The sequence below is a fragment of the Bactrocera oleae genome, chromosome 2, assembly GCF_042242935.1.
Source record: "Bactrocera oleae isolate idBacOlea1 chromosome 2, idBacOlea1, whole genome shotgun sequence".
Taxonomy (NCBI): Eukaryota; Metazoa; Arthropoda; class Insecta; order Diptera; family Tephritidae; genus Bactrocera; species Bactrocera oleae.
In genome coordinates this window covers 81,856,765-81,870,172 of record NC_091536.1, presented here as the reverse complement: position 1 = coordinate 81,870,172, position 13,408 = coordinate 81,856,765, and the positions used below count along the sequence as shown (strand labels likewise).

Sequence of the window (13,408 nt, the reverse complement as noted above, 5' to 3'; positions counted from 1 at the left end):
GTGTCACAGAAATTTAGTTGCTTACAATTTTGTATAATTTTAAGATGCTAAGGTGGCCTCTATAAATATAATATAAAATGTTTTTCTGCATTTCGAACTGGGAAGCCTAAGAAAAATGTATGATTTTCATATGTCAGATTATTTAATTGATGGGGTGTAAGATAGTACAATATAATAGAATTTACTAAAATCCCGAACTAGTAGCTGCGTGGAATATTAGCACTAAAATCAGCCAGTGGGAAGTTAGATATTTGGTGCCATTGGAACAAAAAAGTCAATGTGTAATTGCAAGAGCGATAAAAAGTAATGCTCTTCTTCTGTTGTAAATAGATGACTTTTGCGTTCCTTGCATTCTATGACACACAAATGTCGCACTTATAGTGCAATAGTCTGACAATTGGATGCCGAAAATTTAAAGACGGGTTCCACGCAATAATACGGCCGGGCAAGAATTTCAAGGTATAAAAAAATCATAAAACATGACAGATCGTTTATTTGTAAACAACCATCGCTTAGCGTTATGAATGTGTTCAGAATTAAATTTCAGTGCGCACAAACTTCAAACGGTACAATACTAATAGCTCAAACATGCTCACTTTAAATAGTTCTGTAAGGAAATACCTCAAAGGTTCTTTACTTTACCCACTTTCCCTATATATATTAGGGTGTCCAGTTATTTCACAAGTTGTTATATGTCCACCTGAAGTTATAGTTTTAGCCTTATAAATAAGGGTGCAACGTAAACAAGCTCTTTATTTTTAATTTAGACGGTGCCTAAATTAATTTTCTTTTCTCATGTATATAACATGCGATTTCTTGATATTTTGCATTAAGAAATTAAATTCAAAGCTTATATTCTTATAGCAATTTTATTGCTCTATAAAAAAGCTCTTAATCATTTTTTTCATAAAATCTTTCGTTTAAAAGTTATACTCAGTTCAAGTTATACATCAAATGACTTGAGCCATATAAATTCTATGTCACTCATACGACATGGTGTACTCTATGAATACAGTACACTTGATGCATATAGTAGTTCAACTTTGACTTTGAATAACTTTGGCGCAACTGATTTGTTTGCAAAATGTTAGGGAAAGTTTTTGTAAAGCGTTCAATTTCCTATAAAAATAATTCGATGCCGCAGCAATATATTAACTGGCTTCGCAATGAAAAAATTAATTGCAAAAAGTACGAAAACATTATGGTATTTAAATGGTAAATGAATCGTCTTTGCGGCACGGGTTAAGTTATTCAGTATTTAATTCTGGCTTAAGACTTTTAAGTCCATAACTCCATAAAATAATTGTGCGAAACAAGCCAGTATTTAGAAGTGAATATGTACTTAAATATATATATATTTATTTAAATATACACATGCCTTAATAATAGTATTACGTTCTCTACCATATCTGGAAGATGAGTACTTGAGTGTAAAAAGAAACGTTTGCTAATATAAAGTTTGCTATTACTCACGATTTCACACTTACATATATATATATGAATGTGTATATGTATATAGGTATAGTAATTCCTAAGAATTCGTAAATATGAAATTTTCATGGTTAAGGGGAATTCTTGCAAATATTCTACGGCTGACGGTGAAAACTCACAAACGTCATACGTTAGAGAGATGAAGTTTTTCAAGGTCTTTAGTGGAATGAGCAATGAAAGTGGAGCATCGTATGGACGTGAATCATTTATTTCCTTAACAGACAGATGCACTTCTCTGCTGGCAATACAAACATATAGGTACATACAAGTATATGGCTATGGTATGTGTTACATGGTAGCATTTCGGTAAACTAAGGTATTTGTTGGCATAATATTTCTTTGCAACGTAATTAAGTTAGTCGAGTACATATCCATAATAGAGCATATATACATATATATATATATACATTACGTTGGGTAAAAAAAAGAGTTTTTTGGAGCAAACATTTTTCTTTAAGGCTATGAGCGTTGCAGTTTAAAACGATGTTTTTTCATTGAGTTATAAAATCTCAAATATATATATATATATTCAATATATTATATATTTATATAAACCTGTTCATACTTGTATACTGAAATTTCGTAAAGTGATTTCGAAGAATGACTTTGAAACATTAGATGTTGAAGATGATACTTTGAGTCAAAAGCAAATGGCAATCATGTTAAATGTTGCACAACAAACAATTTCAGACCGTTTAAAAGCTAAGGGAAAGATCCAAAAGTGTGGCAAATGGGTGCCACATGAATTGAGTGAAAGACAAGTTGAAAACAGAAAAAAATCATGGGTTAACCCGGCACAACCATCAACATCGACTGCAAAACCAGTTGGATTCGGTAAGATGGCAATGATCTGTGTTTGGTTGGATCAGAAGGGTGTAGTATATCATGAGTTTCTTAAACATGGGGAAACTGTTAATACTAATCGCTACAGACAACAAGTGATCAATTTGGACAATGCATTGACCAGAATGCGCCAGAAGACAGGGCAAAGTAATTTTGTCACACGACACTGCGACTGGACGCAAAGCAAAATCGGTTCAGGATACAATCAAAGTACTTGGCTGAGAGCTGCTACCACAGCCGCCGTAGTCACTAGATTTGGCAACTTCCGATTACCATTTATTGTCATCGTTGGAACAAGCATTGACTCAGCAGCACTTCGATTCCTACGCAGAAGTCGATAATTGGGTGTCTGATTGGTTTGCTTCAAAAGACAAACATTTCTATTGGCATGGTATGTGTAAAAAGCAATGGTCAACGCTTTGAATACGTTTTTTTGTTTTTTTAAATAGATATTTAAAGATGAATTGAAATATTTATTTCAAAAATTAGAAGGTATGTTATTTTTAAAGGTATAGACTTAAGAAATATGTAAAAACTAAACTAAAAAAATAAATGTTCAGATATTTCAATTATTTGTTTTTCCAATTATAGAAAATTACTAAACGAAAGCAGAGTAATAAAATGAGAAATACATTTAGAGCTTAAAAAAGAACTTCACGAAAATGAGACCCATCCGAATCGGACAAAGTTTATAACATATTTGGTTCAATCATAATAGATCTAAACCAATGATTTTGCAAGACTTATACGAAAGCCACTCAGGCGCTTTGCAGCACTTGATTTGAACCTGGAATTCTGTGCGGGCAACGATGCTATCAAAAAAGCAATACGTTCGCCAAAACTATACATGTATATTTAGCATGACGGAACTGCTTGTGAGTCTCAAGTGTGGTGAGATACGGGTAGCTGGACAAAACACAAAACCCAAATTTTTTACAGAAGCCTATAAAAAAAAAACACATTTCAATTTAGTTTTTAATGTAAAAACGCCCTCTTCATTACATTGGAGTTACTTAACATTCGCTCACTGGGTTAGGAGTGAGACTCCTTTTTTGAATGTTCGTCGTAAATTGCCCACATCAATACGAACTGTAAACAGGCTGAGCCATCCCAGCGGCGTTGTGTTCAAATATATGATAATGAACAGGCATTTTCCAAAGCTCTCCACACTTCATTGTTCGTCGCAAAACAATTTAAATTGGCAGTCGGTATCAGCTTTGTGACGCTGCCGGCGCAATTGTAGATTTCGTTTTTAATTTTGACGATTTGAAAATTTCATTGTTTGTCATACGCCTCGCTGCAAATATGTTACTTTACATACTATATACCGTATACACGTCTGTCTGTATGTAATTGCATTTGCATATGTTTTGTGGATGAGTTTCAGCTTGACTGCGTCGAAACAAAAACGAGCAAAACATACAAAATGATAACCGCGAATGACAAATATGACTCAATGTCAGGGCACTTAAATGTACCCGCGGGTCCAAACGCTCGGGCCGGATGTGGCTCCTCGGAGGGGTGAGTGAATAATCACAATGAACGCGAAGCGCTCACGGGCGCAGCTGACATGGAAGCTAACAATGACGCACTGCAACAACAACAGCAACGATGCAAACGAGATGCGGGAAGGCGCCAGTAGGTTTAAGCCATGTCATTCCCATTAGAGGCGTGCAGAATGTTTTGTGGAATGTCGGAACGCTTCACTGATGAGAAGCGGCAGGGGAACGGGAACTGTGGGATGAGGGCGCGACGTGGCTTTCATCACGACTGTTTTGGCAATACCAAAAATGAGTTTTTGATTAATGTGCCGGAAGAGCGTAATGCGCTGCGGTGTGCTGGTAAGCTGGAGTGCGGTTGGCGCAAACACGCGAATGAGAATGTTTTGCTGGTGTTGGCTTTGTCGGTGACGGCGACGGTGTTAAGGGCACATGCAAATGTACGCTGCGCTAATATTAACCGCAATGCTGCAGTATAATATCTGCAACTGAAGGATGCAACAAACCCGGAACAAATGCAAATAAATACACTAAGTGTTGCAGGAACGTCGGTTGCTATTTGTCTTACGATGACGGCGTTACTGTACCAATGGCTATTGTAACGGTTATGATTTTGCTGCCACCGGCAGTGTTGCAATATAAGCTTTATAAATGCGCATAATGCACCAGCATCAGCCAACCGACAAAGCGCCACCGATGACCTTATCAACTCGCCCAGAATGTTGGCTTTAACTTGATTACGTAAATGATTTGCAGCAAAATGTACCGTACACATATAAACAAGCAATCTCCCTCATACATCAAATAGTATGTGCGTATGTACGTCGGCAGAGAGGTCATCAGCTACCCGCTTGCTGATGGCTACCTTCAACTTACTTCCATAAGAAGTGAGTATGCTGAAAAATGCTTTGTTGTTGGAGTGTATGAGTTTGCCATTTTTGTTGTTGACTGACGCTTGATTTTTGCTAAGCATGCCTCGTTTAGTTTTTGTTGTATAGCAACAACTGTTTCGCACATTTTTGGTTTACGTAAATACTTATGAATATGCGCATACATCATATCAACAGCGTGCTCAACATGTAATACTCATACTTGGTAACCGATCAGGCATTGATATATAATTAAATAGAATAATTTCAAATTAATTCACTTAATTAAGAACTGGACACATTGACTTTAAGTTATAGGTGTGCACCAGATAATCATGGTAACAAAATTCTATTATTGTAACGGTGTTTTTTAGCCAGTTAAGAGTTAGTTATATCAACTTGTAAATTTGAAAATTAATTTCTTTTAAATGTATATCGAATGTAAATGTATTTGAGAATATTCGCTGAAGATATGAATTAGTTTCGGTGATATGAGCGTATTTGTAGGAATTTTTTAACTTACTGTAATCGGTTGCCAAAACTTTAAATGCGTTTTTCTCGAAACACATTTTTCAGAGCTGGTGAAGAAAATTTCTCCGAAATGACTGAACCTATCGATCGGAAATTTCCAACGATCTTCTTAGATATATTTGTCAGCTAATGATTGAAGGAATATGGTTTTTGATAACATTTTTTATTGTAAAACCACTCGGAAGTGCAATTTTATTCACAAAAAATAAATTTCTTTTTGGAAAACCGCTATTTTGTCAAACTATTAAAATTTTGGCTAGTTCTTCGATCATTTATTGTATTTATCTATAGTAATAATAACTTTTTTGGATTTTGAATTTGAGACAATTTGAAGCAAAAAAAATCTTTCTCATCACCAGACACTTTTTACGTAGGGCCTCCTGCAGATCGGCTACAAGATTAAGGAATTAATAATTTTTCAAAATGAATTGCTGATTATTAAAATAAATTAAATTCTGTTAATATGCATTCTTCTCATTTACTAATTAAAAAAATGCCGCTGACGGCGGACTGAAAAGTTCGCATTTGTAGAGAAATTATATGTTTTTTATTAATCAAAATAGTATCGGGGGCGATAATCGATTGAATTCTTCTATTATGAGTTCATGCGACTGCCGCATTGTACAGAGCTTATGCTTACCCAATTGAATTGTTGTTTCGCTGGCGTAGTACACTCATAAGACAATTTTTTATATCAGCAATTTTTTCATAAAATGAAGTAAAGTATGAAAGTAGAAATATAATTTTTAGTATGCCCGAAATATTAAAATGATACCGCCAACCAATTGTTCTTTTTGATGGTTAGGCTAAACTATAGCATATGTTGAGTCAATTCTTATAGCTACTTTTTTGCCTGCCGGTTTATTAAAATCGTTTTTATATTAACAAACTAAAGTATTGATCGAATTAAAATTCTGACTGTACGACCTGAAGAAATAAACAACATTTGGCCTGGGAAGATCTCTAGAATTATATTATATATTAACAACAACTTACTGTTTCAATGTCAAGTTCGGTAATAATCGCGTCGTTTGTCGATTTAATTTTTTAACTTCGGAGCCGCGCTTTTGTGTGATTAAACTGTTTAGCGTTACAGTTCAGATCAGGTTCAGGTACATTTTAGATTAGCAATTTTTAAGGTTAGGCTAGAAATTAACTTAAAGTTCTGTAAAGCTGAGTATAGAAAGTGATGACATATACGAAATCGCGTCTTTTCAAACCGATAATAACGGATGATGAACTGGAAAAAAATCGTTTTAGACATTTTTTAGAAACTAGCGGCTGTAGTTGAACATTTAGATCGTGCATTTTAAGATTTTTTTTTCTAATGTTAAGTTTTATCACAGCTGAGCTCCACATTCCTCATACGTACGTGCACTAATTAGTTGAGTTAGTCAACCAAATACAAGTTTAACAATTGTATTCTTTGGTGTAAATATCTTAACTAGAGAAAAATAAATTTTGATATGATACTGATCAACCTGTTTTTATTATATACTAGTACACATTCCACACTTTAGGCCTCAAAATGAACCTTTATAATGAAGAATTAATGTCGAAAACTTTATGCGATCGAAGCTCATTATTTTACCGCTATAACAGTGAGGTCATAGACTCCCATTTAAGAATGCTGAATAAAATGTTTCTATTAATTTTGATTCACAAATTGATGTAACAAATTTGCGGCTGGATTTGAAGAGATTTGGAACATGTACTTGTCAACATAAACTCGTGCCAGTCGCCGTGAAAACAGCGTAAAAGGGAATGCCGTTGGTGTTCCTCTGCCCCATATCAACCACGCCTTCCCTATCAATGCTCCGTTGCCACCGGGCATTTTGTAGTCATTCCTTCTTGCTGGATTTATCTGCTGAAATCAAATTTATTCGAAATGCAATTTTCTTCTTCAAAAGACTTGCAAAGCGAATGCGAAGAGAAAAACTTTACATTTTGAAGTGAATTTCTGGACATTAGTGCGCTCAAACGTAAATCGTAAATAACTTTGTATAGCAATGTGAGCCAGACAAGAAGCGGCGTGTGCACGTGACGCGGTCGAGCATTTTGACCAGGCGGTAGGTTGGTGATGAGAAGGGGATGGGGGGGTGGTCGAATGCCAAATGCTGCATTAGCAAGCATTGAACTTGTAATGGGCGCTTGTTATTCTTGCAAAACTTTTCGCTTTGCTTTCACAATAAAATTTGCAAATCGAAGTGCTCACAGTGCTGCCAATGCAAATATGCAGTTATGCAAAGGAGGTAAACCAACAACAACAGCAATAAACAAATGAATAAAAACTCGAAAATGTGACCAATATAAAGTGTCTTTAAATGACAATGCAAATTGTGAAAGAACCGAACTGTAAATGGTGCATTATATTCGCAAACGAACGGTTTTATGGCCGGGCTTTTCACTGGCATGTGGCTGTGTGTGAGTGTGTGTGTGTGGCGAACCAGACCCTATTCACGCCATTAAAATTGGGTCAATGCGCGGAAAAAACATTTCGCAACAATGACTACTTTATTGCTTTCTGCACCGCCCTAATAGCGCAACGCTATATCCCAGCTCCGCTGTTCTGCCGTCCGTTGGACTGCAGCTTGATACTTTAATCCCCCAATAGCCTGTTGCTGCGCCCCGCCAATAGTGCGGCACAAACGTGTGCAGTTTGTTTGTGTCAGCTGAAAGTTGATAGGAAAATTTAATGAAAAACCAATTTATTTGCTGCGCATGCGCCAAAAAACACACTACGTGCTCTCTGCCGTTGCTCTCTTACTGGAAAACAAAATCGTGTTGGTGTGTTGAGTGCCAGTGTGCTCTTATGGTACGTATTGTGCAACATCAGCTGTGCTTCGCCGTGCAGAAAAGGAATTTGCTGTCTGTATTGGTTTTGGGACAGTAAAACGCTCTTCGGTTGTTGCCTGCTAACGGTAACAACCGGCGTTTGCTTGTTGGTACATTGCACTGCTATTTGGCTGGGCCGTTGAGAGCTTTTGGGACACATTCGCTGGTTTGTGGTGCGCCTTTCTTTAAGACGCTCCATCATATATTCGGGGACTGAGCCGAATTTTTATTTGTAACTAATGCAGTTTTCAAGGATATGCTATAAGCAGATTTATACGAAGCAAAGTACGTGAATGGCATTTCAATTGAATAACTTGCATAGCCGTGCATACATAGATACGTATATACATATATTGAACGCAATTGGCTATTGGTCAAAGGTATATACATGTGTATATATGTATGTGGTGTTATCAGCGCTTGATTGCATTTAAATTCATTAGTATTATAAAGAGTCGCTACATTTGCGGAAAGTTCATATTTGTTGCCATGAATATAAAATAATATATTGTAAGAAATTAATTAACTTTTTTAAGAGCCTCAAATTTGCTTAATTAAATCAAATATGCACATACGGCAGACGCTTTTTTCAAGATGAAGAATAGATATGTAGTTACCTGTTTTTAAAAATTATCTCCTATTGAAGATACGGACGTTTTATCTTATCAAGAAGTCAAGGCTGCACAGAAAATTTTTAGGTGCGTTTTTGAAAAAAAAACTAAGGTGAATGTTGCTTAAACTCTTTGGAGCTTTACTGTAAACACGTTATTAAAAATATATATTCAAATTAAAATTACACGAACGAACGGACCAATGAAATGACTAAATCGACTCAGCTTCGAAGAAGTAAACTTTTTAAAAGTAAACAAATTTTATATCAAAAAATTATATTTGTAAGAATTTTGTTAATTGACACTAGTATTCACAGATTTTTTTTTGTTTCTTACAAAAAATAACATTTTCATAAAAAGTTATTAATTAATATTTAAAAATTCTATATTTCGTCTTAAGAGTAAATCCTTTCTAATCAAACATTAAAGTGAAAGCAAACAAGAAAAACATTAACTTCGATTGTACCGAAACTATAATACGCTTCATAATTACGAAATATTGCTCACAAAAACTTTGATCGGTCAGTTTGTATGGCAAATATATGTTATAGCAGTGCGATATCGGCCCTTACGGCAAATGAGCAGCTTCTTGGTGAGAAAAATACAGGTGCATTTTCATATCGATATCTCCAAAACTGAGGTACTTCGGGTTTGGTTCGCATTTATACAGACATGGCTGCATCGACTCAGCTAGTCACGCTGTTTATTTATATGTATATTTTATAGGGTCTTTGACGTTTAATTTTGGGTGTTGCAAATGTCGTGGCAAACTTAATATACCCTGTTCAGCGTATAAAAATATATTTTCCATAAATTGTTTGGTTAACTGCTTTCTAATTTAAAACTTAATATATTACTTTTACGCTCCTCATACATAACCGCCAGATCAAGTAATTTACATATTATGCAATAAAGAAAGTTTTAACATGTGCAGACCGAGGAACCAGCAACAAAGTGAAAGTTCAGACTTGTTTCGTGGAAGGCCTAAAATGGCTAGCCAACGGTGATGCAAAGGACATTATGAGGCTTCTTAGAAAACCCAGTAGTTTGAAAATGGGGATACGATCATGTGTTTTTGGAAAAATCACAGGTAATAGTATTTTGGAAATTTAAATATTCGATTTTAATTCTTTTAAGGCTATTTCTGAGCTCTTTGTAGTCTATTATACCGTATATTGGACTCTCCACTTTTTATTCCTTGTTATTTAAATTGGTATTTCTAAACGAAGTGTCAATATTTATTTAGATATATTTCCAATACTATGCGCACACATACAAACACATGGGCACCAGTAATTCAATATTCAGAACCTTTCTCAACTTTCTCTAGCCGCAATAAACATGCGAGAAAAGTAATAATCATCCTGCTGCAGGTACGAATTTCCGGAACCATTAATCAATGTGCCACGCCACCTTCGAGAATGGGTAGTCAGTCATTCTCCCTTTGCCTAAATTTTCAATGTAAAGTTTGGGCAAATGACATTTTTTATTTGCCGGCATTCGGATGCCAACACGTGTGAGCGCGGGAATTTATGGCTTGACTTTTGCGTAAATTCAAATGAAACTCCAAAATCGATGCACACTCACCCACCTATACACAGGTACATACGTTGAAATATTTGTTCGACTTTAGAAGTTTCCACCACGTAATGTGCCTGCAGACGGTATTTGTGACAATAAGTCCTTTATTAATACTTGAATGAGCAAGTGAAGTTTGTGCGAAAGTTAAATTTGTCAAATGGGACTAAGCGAAATTTACTTCTCTTGGCAAAGTAGCCACTTAGGCGCACTTATAGACTTTTGAATTTCGTATAATTTTGAACTTGAACAATTATAAATATTTGTCGGCTTTGAGAAAGTTGCAATTATTTTCGAAAGTTTCTATTGCCTGTTGAAACTATACGGTAATCGATGCGTTATTGCTTACAAAGCGCAGCAAGTTTTAGTCGAGTAGTTGTAAAATGAAAACATTTTTCATGAAAAAAAGTTTTTCGAAATGACTCTAAATTGCAAATTAGTATATATTTTGAACCCTACCATAACTAAATAAAGAAACTATCGAATCACGGCTATTCGATTCGATCAAATTTGGCATCAAAAACTCGAACTAAATTCTTTTATTCCAAAATGTGACTTAATTGGAATGTCAAAAATATATTTAGTCAGCTCAAAGCAATTTCTTTTATGCTAACATATATACTCGGGAAAGCACAATGAGCAATCAATGTTCATGTAGTTCTGTTATGTGTCTTTTGTTGACATCTTTAATCTATTCGGAAGGAATTTTATCGCCTTAACCATAAAAAAAGTTCAGTTTATTTTGAGATGTGGTAAAATGAAGTTGAATTATAACATCATACCTACACCATCAGCTTTTACCGCATATTTTAGCTGCATGTTGTAAAGAGAATATCAGTGTTCATTTTTGGGGAACAGCGATTTGACTAGCGAAATTAATAAAATAAACATTATCACTCACATAGCACAGCGCTAGCTGAACGTAAATGCAATTTTATATTAGCTCTCATCGATACAAAAGTTCTCTGCTAGCTATCTTTCGACGCTGCTCTCTCGGTAAAAAATTTACTTGCGAAAGCAACTACAAGTACAAAGTCAGGGAGTTGGACACTAAAGTGGTATAGCTGCTATTCTCAAAGCTGCCATGTTTTGCTTTATAGATTTCACACCAGTTTTAGCACTGTGTATGAACGCAACACCAAATTACTGCCAAAATGTGAAAAATTCTTTGATTGATATAAAGCCTGAAGACTTAAATAAATGTAAGTTTTTAATAAAATAAGGCACGGACACTGCTGAAAACCATGTTCTAATTGAAGCGTTGGTTTAATGCGTTATATTTGCTTCTTTCTAATGACACTCTTATATATTCTAATGATAACTTATATAATATATTGAAACTCTTGTGTAGCTCCCATCATTATACCTATACATTTTGCAAAAAGCTACACATATAGTCCCGAAATATATTTCGCGTACTTCGTGTAATATACTGGGTACCTACCCTCCGTATATCTTAGACTCTACACTTATAATTTGATGAGAAAAAACGTTGCCATTAGCAAAAAGTCGCTCGGTAACCCAATATTGTTTAATTGGCCCATAATTTGTATTGTTAAATATGGAATTTATTGCTTTTTACATTCCTCCAATTGGCGAGAGTATCCAGAGCTCGCTTCGCCTAACTGAACCCATCCATCCTAGTTCATTTTTAATTATTTGTTAAAATTCTGCAACTCATTTTTATTTCCGCGCTCTCACTTAGTATTTAATAAGCTACAAATTTATTTCTAGAAAGGGCGTGTGTGCTGACAACCCAGCTGCTTGGGCGTCAACTTGAGTTGCAACAAATTCACTTGGCTTAAGTTGGTCAGAGCAGTACACGAAGTGTACGGCACATGGAAGTCCTTGAGCGAATGAGCAGATCCGGCAGACAAATGACAGTCTTTATTCAGTTGCACTCATATTTGCATTTGCCAAAATGCAGTCAACTTAATTTTCGGCGAACATGCACTTTATATTTGTTAGGTTATAGAGCACAGCCTGACGCTGACAAGAGCAGTAATGAAACCGCTGCTGCGTGCGAAGGACCGACACAGACGTACGCGCATGCATGACGACAAATTCAAGCTAAGCGCTCCAAATGCGTATAAAGAGGGCCGGTGACAGCTACAGCAGCGTGTCATGCAATTGCTTAGCGAACAATGGGCTAATATGAATTGGATACATGAGCTACTGGATGCCAGCTGCCGCCATTACTTGCCAACGTGGGATCACTGTCTGTTCGGTTGCCTGTCCCTTACATTTTAGCTTGCATTTTTTATGCGTTCTCCCTTTTTGTTTGCATTTTTTCATCATTCTTCTAGTTTGCTATTGTAATTTCACATCTTTGTAATAAAATTTCTATGAAAAGCGTTGCATACGTGCATTCGCCTGATGTGAACTGGGCTCCTCCTTACCATATGGCTGTTCGGAACAAATATTCATATAAGTTTGCACAAGTACCCATATAGCGTTGCATACGCAAAAGAGCCTTTCTCCCTGAAGGAAAAATTGAGTTAAAAATGATTTAAGCTTTCCATAAATAGTCGAAAGGCTACGTAATAGAGTCGGGAAACTCGAAAAATCTTCGCGTCACGTAAGTCTTTCTTTTTAATATCATATATGTATTTTAATAAGATTCCCGAAATTCATGAAGCTCTTTGAAGCGGTGTTTCAATGAGTCATTCGACGTAGAAGTACCCCAGAAAACAATCCAAGCTCTAGACATCTCTATAAGAACTACCACAACAAATAAGGGTGTGCTTTCGTGCCAGCTTAAATAAGATTACTCATTATTTGTAAGATTTATTCATCTGTCATATAGCATATTTGCTAGATTCATTCACCTGTGAAAATGCCTTCCACCAGCCTGTATTTTCCTAAAGGGAATGTTAATATGCGACGCTGATCTACAACTACGCAATACAATTTCGCCATACCTCTGAGTATTTGCGTGTCTTGCAACTGCATATATATTGCACATAAACATACATGGATTTGACGTTAACTTTACATTTTTGCCCGCTCTGTGCTGTAGTTGCAAGTGCAAAACTCCCCTCTATTCTTGTTTCGTATTCGCCATTGTAATTTAAGACACCAGTCGCGAGTTTCGCGTTGTACTATGCAATACGAGTACAGCACCTATAGCTGGATGGAATGCATTTTATGT

General features: G+C 35.8%; 1 long non-coding RNA gene across 2 annotated transcripts; it reads left to right on the top strand.

The window, feature by feature from the left end:
• Positions 1 to 8,008: 8,008 nt before the first annotated feature.
• On the top strand, positions 8,009 to 12,634 carry LOC138855807 (uncharacterized). 2 transcript variants are annotated; one of them, XR_011394928.1, is made up of 3 exons: positions 8,009 to 8,929; positions 9,614 to 9,769; positions 9,817 to 12,634. It is a non-coding gene; the product is annotated as an uncharacterized lncRNA (long non-coding RNA). The 2 variants fall into 2 exon arrangements; XR_011394927.1 differs by lacking the exon at positions 8,009 to 8,929 and having other exon boundaries at positions 9,007 to 9,769.
• The last annotated feature ends 774 nt before the right edge of the window (positions 12,635 to 13,408 follow it).